Source organism: Entelurus aequoreus, linkage group LG12 (genome assembly GCF_033978785.1).
Source record: "Entelurus aequoreus isolate RoL-2023_Sb linkage group LG12, RoL_Eaeq_v1.1, whole genome shotgun sequence".
Lineage (NCBI taxonomy): Eukaryota > Metazoa > Chordata > Actinopteri > Syngnathiformes > Syngnathidae > Entelurus > Entelurus aequoreus.
In genome coordinates, this window is record NC_084742.1 from 61,469,810 (window position 1) to 61,479,514 (window position 9,705).

Sequence of the window (9,705 nt, forward strand, 5' to 3'; positions counted from 1 at the left end):
TATCCGTTTCCAAATTATCGGTATCGGTTTCAAAAAGTAAAATGTATGACTTTTTAAAACGCCGCTGTGTACACAGACGTAGGGAGAAGTACAGAGCGCCAATAAACCTTAAAGGCGCTGCCTTTGCGTGCCGGCCCAGTCACATAATATCTACGGCTTTTCACACACTCAAGTGAATGCAAGCATACTTGGTCAACAGCCATACAGGTCACGCTGAGGGTGACTGTATTAACAACTTTAACACTGTTAAAAATATGCGCCACACTGTGAACCCACACCAAACAAGAATGACAAACACATTTCGGGAGAACATCCGCACCGTAACACAACATAAACACAACAGAACAAATACCCAGAACCCCTTGCAGCACTAACTCCTCCGGGACGCTACAATATACACCCCCCGCTACCCCCAAACCCCCCCACCTCAACCCCGCCCACCTCAACCTCCTCATGCTCTCTCAGGGAGAGCATGTCCCAAATTCCAAGCTGCTGTTTTGAGGCATGTTAAAAAAAATAATGCACTTTGTGACTTCAATAATAAATATGGCAGTGCCATGTTGGCATTTTTTTCCCATAACTTGAGTTGATTTATTTTGGAAAACCTTGTTACATTGTTAAATGCATTCAGCGGGGCATCACAACAAAATTAGGCATCATAATGTGTTAATTCCACGACTGTATATATCGGTATCGGTTGATATCGGAATCGGTAATTAAGAGTTGGACAATATCGGAATATCGGCAAAAAAGCCATTATCGGACATCTCTATTTGTAAGTGCAAGTTAAAACTATACAATGCAAAGCCAAAGCCATTCATCAACAACACCCGTAGACGCCGCCGGCTTCGCTGGGCCCGAGCTTGGAAACTGTGGATGTCATGTCCTCCGGACCAAAGAGGAAAAGAACCACCTGGATTGTTATAGGCGCAAAGTGTAAAAGCCAGCATGTGTGATGGTATGGGGGTGTATTAGTGCCCAAGACATGGGTAACTTACACATCTGTGAAGGCACCATTAATGCTGAAAGGTACATACAGGTTTTGGAGAAACATATGTTGCCATCCAAGCAACGTTATCATGGACTATTTTACGCACCTGCGGTCTGCTCTGCTGCTAAGACTTCTGGGTAATGTAGTGTGGAGGATGCATATATGTTTAAGAGTTCTTTCTTTTTACATAGCCATGTTTAGAGTAGCTAGTACTTTTCCTTTGTATATTCCACCAGTCTCTCTTTGTCTCCAGATTGTCTGTTTAGTGTCTTAAACCATCAGGAATGTGAAACCAAACCCCCAAATCTTCCTTATCAGTGTTGCGAGGGGGAGAGGGGGGGGGGGGGCTTTCTTTGTGTGCAAGAAGTTGGCTTTTCCGTTTGAGTGTCAGATCAACTAGAGTAGCCGATATGAATGTATTGGTTAAACTGATCTCCTAAAGGTTTAGTAAAACTTGAAAATATTCCTATTCTGTCTTGATGGTCCTTCTTACTCAGCATATATGTCATCGAAAGAACTTGGGATTGACCAGTAACTTAGATTCCCTGGGAGGAAGAGCTGGTCTGACGCAACAGTAGTTACACAATAACTACCAACACAAGGTATTGTGACACAGATTTGATTTCTTTAAAGAATCTTAACTGGAGTGACAATGTTGTCCGTCTGCCGAGCTCGCAAGGAAAGACGTGATAATGATTTGAAACTCTTCAAGAATGTCATTTTTCGCTGGTCTTCTTTAGGCTCCGCCTACCGCCTCTGCGATTGGCTGGCTGGACAGGCAGGCAGTAGATGTGCATGGGGAACTTCCTGAAGTAACTGCTGACCCAGGGTCTGTAGGAGGATGAACACAAACATGGCAGTGAGTCTCCGGCATCTTCCAGGTCACGTGTCAGGACATATACATACAAACCCCGTTTCCATATGAGTTGAGAAATTGTGTTAGATGTAAATATAAACGGAATACAATGATTTGCAAATCCTTTTCAACCCATATTCAGTTGAATATGCTACAAAGACAACATATTTGATGTTCAAACTGATAAACCTTTTTTTTTTTTGCAAATAATCATTAACTTTAGAATTTGATGCCAGCAAAACATGACAAATAAGTTGGGAAAGGTGGCAATAAATACTGATAAAGTTGAGGAATGCTCATCAAACACTTATTTGGAACATCCCACAGGTGAACAGGCAAATTGGGAACAGGTGGGTGCCATGATTGGGTATAAAAGTAGACTCCATGAAATGTTCAGTCATTCACAAACAAGGATGGGGCGAGGGTCACCACTTTGTCAACAAATGCGTGAGCAAATTGTTGAACAGTTTAAGAACAACATTTCTCAACCAGCTATTGCAAGGAATTTAGGGATTTCACCATCTACGCTCCGTAATATCATCAAAGGGTTCAGAGAATCTGGAGAAATCACTGCACGTAAGCAGCTAAGCCCGTGACCTTCCATCCCTCAGGCTGTACTGCATCAACAAGCGACATCAGTGTGTAAAGGATATCACCACATGGGCTCAGGAACACTTCAGAAACCCACTGTCAGTAACTAAAGTTGGTCGCTACATCTGTAAGTGCAAGTTAAAACTCTCCTATGCAAGGCGCAAACCTTTTATCAACAACACCCAGAAACGCAGTCGGCTTCGCTGGGCCTGAGCTCATCTAAGATGGACTGATACAAAGTGGAAATGTGTTCTGTGGTCTGACGAGTCCACATTTCAAATTGTTTTTGGAAACTGGACGTCGTGTCCTCCGGACCAAAGAGGAAAAGAACCATCCGGATTGTTCTAGGCGCAAAGTGTAAAAGGCAGCATGTGTGATGGTATGGGGGTGTATTAGTGCCCAAGACATGGGTAACTTACACATCTGTGAAGGCGCCATTAATGCTGAAAGGTACATACAGCTTTTGGAGCAACATATGTTGCCATCCAAGCAACGTTACCATGGACGCCCCTGCTTATTTCAGCAAGACAATGCCAAGCCATGTGTTACAACAGCGTGGCTTCATAGTAAAAGAGTGCGGGTACTAGACTGGCCTGCCCGTAGTCCAGACCTGTCTCCCATTGAAAATGTGTGGCGCCAGGCCCGGCCCTAACCAATCTGGCGCCCTAGGCAAGATTTTAGGTGGCGCCCCCCCACATCGGCAGTGAAGTGTATATACTCACAAGAAACCGAATAGCTTTGTCTTTGACCTTTTTTTTTACTTAAAGAAAGCAAATTAACAATCAGAATAGTTAACAAGATAAAAAAAATATGGATAAATAAATGAATACAAAAAATAAAAAATGAATATATGAAATACAATATTTTTTACATACATAAACCCAAAATAAAACGTGTCAACAAGTTGCATAAAATAAATTAAAAATACAATATAAATAAGGCACTGCACAAAACAAGATATCAAACCAGTATGACTTTAACAACTATATTACAAAAAAAGGGGATCCTACAGAGTTGTCTATTTGTGCTTTTTAATATTGCATTAACTAGAATGACTTACAAATGACTGTACACCAGGGAGTACTGTAATTACCTAACGTTACATTATTATTTTCCATAACAATTTAGCCCCCTCCACAATATTAACCCGACGTTAAAACAGAACTAGCTATTTATTGATTAGCAATTGCCGAATCATGTAACATTAGCTTAATGCTAAAAAGCCAGGTTACTATCACATTCTGTAACAGACAAATAATTTCATGTAGGCTAACCTTACCTACCTGCTACCTCTGTCTTTTTCTCGTTTCTCCTCTTCTTTTCTCTTTTTTTCTTCCCTGGGCACCTGACAGTTTTGGCCGTTTTGACATCTTGTGTTGATTTTTTTATGTGGTGACGTCCAAAAAGAGTCATGATACGGGAAGGGAGGGGGCGCACCGTGCCGGGGGAGGGGAGGGCGTAATGTTGTAACAAATAATATTTCTATTAAATAGGCTTTACTTTGCATTTTAATTAACGTGGGATTATTTTATGTATTTAGAAATAATAGTACCAACTTTTTTTTTTTTCCTCCAACATTTGTGGCACTGGCGTGGCGCCCCCTGATGGACGGCGCCCTTAGCATTTGCCTATACGGCCTATGCCACGGGCCGGCCCTGTGTGGCGCATTATGAAGCCTAAAATAGCACAAGGGAGACCCCCGGACTGTTGAACAACTTAAGCTGTACATCAAGCAAGAATGGGAAAGAATTCCACCTGAGAAGCTTCAAAAATGTGTCTCCTCAGTTCCCAAACCTTTACTGAGTGTTGTTAAAAGGAAAGGCCATGTAACACAGTGGTGAACATGCCCTTCAAATATGTTGTCTTTGTAGTGCATTCAACTGAATATGGGTTGAAAATTATTTGCAAATCATTGTATTCCGTTTATATTTACATCTAACACAATTTCCCAACTCATATGGAAACGGGGTTTGTATATATATATATATATATATATATATATATATATATATATATATATATATATATATATATATATATATATATATATATATATATATATATATATATATACTTGGCCACGCGCTGGCCGAGGCTGAGGAGGCAGAGGCTCTTCCTCATCTCCCGGTTCTCTTCTCCCTGCAGGAAGTCGGCCTCTTGCTTCCGCAGGACGTGGAGACGCAGTGACTCCCTGAGCTGTTCTTCGACAGAGCCCAGCTGCAAGACAGTCACATGACCCGCGTTGTTCATTGTGCGTCACTAGGCAGCAGTGTCCTCTAGTGGGCGCTGTGTAAGAGTGACCTCCTCCAGCAGAGTCCTGTTGGCCTCCACCGTCCGGTTCTCCTTGGCCTCTTGCTCGTCTTCTTGCTCACGACTCCCGCCTGCTCTGCATAACGCCATCTGCTGGAGGAAGTTGTCACGTTGTGTAAATGGTCAATAAAAAGAGAATACAATGATTTGCAAATCCTTTTCAACTTATATTCAATTGAATAGACTGCAAAGACAAGATATTCAATGTTCGAACTGGTAAACTTTGTTTTTTTTTTGCAAATATTTGCTCATTTGGGATTGGATGCCTGCAACATGTTTCAAAAAAGCTGGCACGAGTGGCAAAAAAGACTGAGAAAGTTGAAGAATGCTCATTATTTGGAACATCCCACAGGGGAACAGGCTAATTGGGAACAGGTGGGTGCCATGATTGGGTATAAAAGGAGATTCCATGAAATGCTCAGTCATTCGCAAACAAGGATGGGGCGAGGGTCACCGCTTTGTCAACAAATGCGTGAGCAAACTGTTGAACAGTTTAAGAACAACATTTCTCAACCAGCTATTGCAAGGAATTTAGGGATTTCACCATCTACGCTCCGTAATATCAAAAGGTTCAGAGAATCTGGAGAAATCACTGCACGTAAGCGGCAAGGCCGAAAACCAACATTGAATGCCCGTGACCTTCAATCCCTAGTAGTTAAAACTTTACTATGCAAAGCGAAAGCAACATATGTTGCCATCCGAGCAACGTCTTTTTCATGGACGCCCCTCCATATTTTAGTGGCAAGGCCGTGACCTTCGATCCCTCAGGCAGTACCGCATCAAAAAGCGACATCAGTGTGTAAAGGATATCACCACATGGGCTCAGGAACACTTCAGAAAACCACTGTCAGTAACTACAGTTGGTCGCTACATCTGTAAGTGCAAGTTAAAACTCGACTATGCAAAGCGTGGGCCATTTATCAACAACACCCAGAAACGCCGCCGACTTTGCTGGGCCCGAGCTCATCTAAGATGGACTGACGCAAAGTGGAAAAGAGTTCGGTGGTCTGACGTGTCCACATTTCAAATTGGTTTCGGGAACTGTGGACGTCGGAAAAGAAAGAGGAAAAGAACCATCCGGATTGTTCTAGGCGCAAGGTGTAAAAGCCAGCATGTGTGATGGTATGGGGGTGTATTAGTGCCCAAGACATGGGTAATCTACACATCTGTGAAGGCACCAAAGGTACATACAGGTTTTGGAGCAACATATGTTGCCATCCAAGCAACGTTATCATGGACGCCCCTGCTTATTTCAACAAGACAATGTGTGTTATAACAGTGTGGCTTCATAGTAAAAGAGTGTTGGTCCACACACACATTCATGTCAACAACAACATTCATGATGGTCCACACACACATTCATGTCATGATGGTCCACACACACACACTCATGTCAACAACAACATTCATGATGGTCCACACACACATTCATGTCAACAACAACATTCATGATGGTCCACACACACATTCATGTCATGATGGTCCACACACACACACTCATGTCAACAACAACATTCATGATGGTCCACACACACACACACATTCATGTCAACAACAACATTCATGATGGTCCACACACACATTCATGTCATGATGGTCCACACACACACACTCATGTCAACAACAACATTCATGATGGTCCACACACACACACATTCATGTCAACAACAACATTCATGATGGTCCACACACACATTCATGTCATGATGGTCCACACACACATTCATGTCAACAACAACATTCATGATGGTCCACACACACATTCATGTCATGATGGTCCACACACACACATTCATGTCAACAACAACATTCATGATGGTCCACACACACAATCATGTCAACAACAACATTCATGATGGTCCACACACACATTTATGTCAACAACAACATTCATGATAGTCCACACACACATTCATGTCAACAACAACATTCATGATGGTCCACACACACATTCATGTCATGATGGTCCACACACACACACACTCATGTCAACAACAACATTCATGATGGTCCACACACACACACATTCATGTCAACAACAACATTCATGATGGTCCACACACACATTCATGTCATGATGGTCCACACACACATTCATGTCAACAACAACATTCATGATGGTCCACACACACATTCATGTCAACAACAACATTCATGATGGTCCACACACACACACATTCATGTCAACAACAACATTCATGATGGTCCACACACACATTCATGTCATGATGGTCCACACACACATTCATGTCAACAACAACATTCATGATGGTCCACACACACATTCATGTCATGATGGTCCACACACACATTCATGTCAACAACAACATTCATGATGGTCCACACACACAATCATGTCAACAACAACATTCATGATGGTCCACACACACATTTATGTCAACAACAACATTCATGATAGTCCACACACACATTCATGTCAACAACAACATTCATGATGGTCCACACACACATTCATGTCATGATGGTCCACACACACATTCATGTCAACAACAACATTCATGATGGTCCACACACACATTCATGTCATGATGGTCCACACACACATTCATGTCAACAACAACATTCATGATGGTCCACACACACACATTCATGTCAACAACAACATTCATGATGGTCCACACACACATTCATGTCATGATGGTCCACACACACATTCATGTCAACAACAACATTCATGATGGTCCACACACACATTTATGTCAACAACAACATTCATGATGGTCCACACACACACTCATGTCAACAACAACATTCATGATGGTCCACACACACATTCATGTCAACAACAACATTCATGATGGTCCACACACACATTCATGTCATGATGGTCCACACACACACACTCATGTCAACAACAACATTCATGATGGTCCACACACACACATTCATGTCAACAACAACATTCATGATGGTCCACACACACATTCATGTCATGATGGTCCACACACACATTCATGTCAACAACAACATTCATGATGGTCCACACACACATTCATGTCATGATGGTCCACACACACACATTCATGTCAACAACAACATTCACGATGGTCCACACACACATTCATGTCAACAACAACATCCATGATGGTCCACACACACATTCATGTCAACAACAACATTCATGATGGTCCACACACACACACATTCATGTCAACAACAACATTCATGATGGTCCACACACACATTCATGTCAACAACAACATTCATGATGGTCCACACACACACACATTCATGTCAACAACAACATTCATGATGGTCCACACACACACATTCATGTCAACAACAACATTCATGATGGTCCACACACACACATTCATGTCAACAACAACATTCATGATGGTCCACACACACACACACATTCATGTCAACAACAACATTCATGATGGTCCACACACACACATTCATGTCAACAACAACATTCATGATGGTCCACACACACACACTCATGTCAACAACAACATTCATGATGGTCCACACACACATTCATGTCAACAACAACATTCATGATGGTCCACACACACATTCATGTCATGATGGTCCACACACACACACACTCATGACAACAACAACATTCATGATGGTCCACACACACATTCATGTCAACAACAACATTCATGATGGTCCACACACACATTCATGTCATGATGGTCCACACACACACATTCATGTCAACAACAACATTCATGATGGTCGACACACACATTCATGTCATGATGGTCCACACACACACACTCATGTCAACAACAACAACATTCATGATGGTCCACACACACACATTCATGTCAACAACAACATTCATGATGGTCCACACACACATTCATGTCAACAACAACATTAATGATGGTCCACACACACATTCATGTCAACAACAACATTCATGATGGTCCACACACACATTCATGTCATGATGGTCCACACACACATTCATGTCAACAACAACATTCATGATGGTCCACACACACATTCATGTCAACAACAACATTCATGATGGTCCACACACACACATTCATGTCAACAACAACATTCATGATGGTCCACACACACACACATTCATGTCAACAACAACATTCATGATGGTCCACACACACATTCATGTCATGATGGTCCACACACACACACTCATGTCAACAACAACATTCATGATGGTCCACACACACACACACATTCATGTCAACAACAACATTCATGATGGTCCACACACACATTCATGTCATGATGGTCCACACACACACACTCATGTCAACAACAACATTCATGATGGTCCACACACACACACATTCATGTCAACAACAACATTCATGATGGTCCACACACACATTCATGTCATGATGGTCCACACACACATTCATGTCAACAACAACATTCATGATGGTCCACACACACATTCATGTCATGATGGTCCACACACACACATTCATGTCAACAACAACATTCATGATGGTCCACACACACAATCATGTCAACAACAACATTCATGATGGTCCACACACACATTTATGTCAACAACAACATTCATGATAGTCCACACACACATTCATGTCAACAACAACATTCATGATGGTCCACACACACATTCATGTCATGATGGTCCACACACACACACACTCATGTCAACAACAACATTCATGATGGTCCACACACACACACATTCATGTCAACAACAACATTCATGATGGTCCACACACACATTCATGTCATGATGGTCCACACACACATTCATGTCAACAACAACATTCATGATGGTCCACACACACATTCATGTCAACAACAACATTCATGATGGTCCACACACACACACATTCATGTCAACAACAACATTCATGATGGTCCACACACACATTCATGTCATGATGGTCCACACACACATTCATGTCAACAACAACATTCATGATGGTCCACACACACATTCATGTCATGATGGTCCACACACACATTC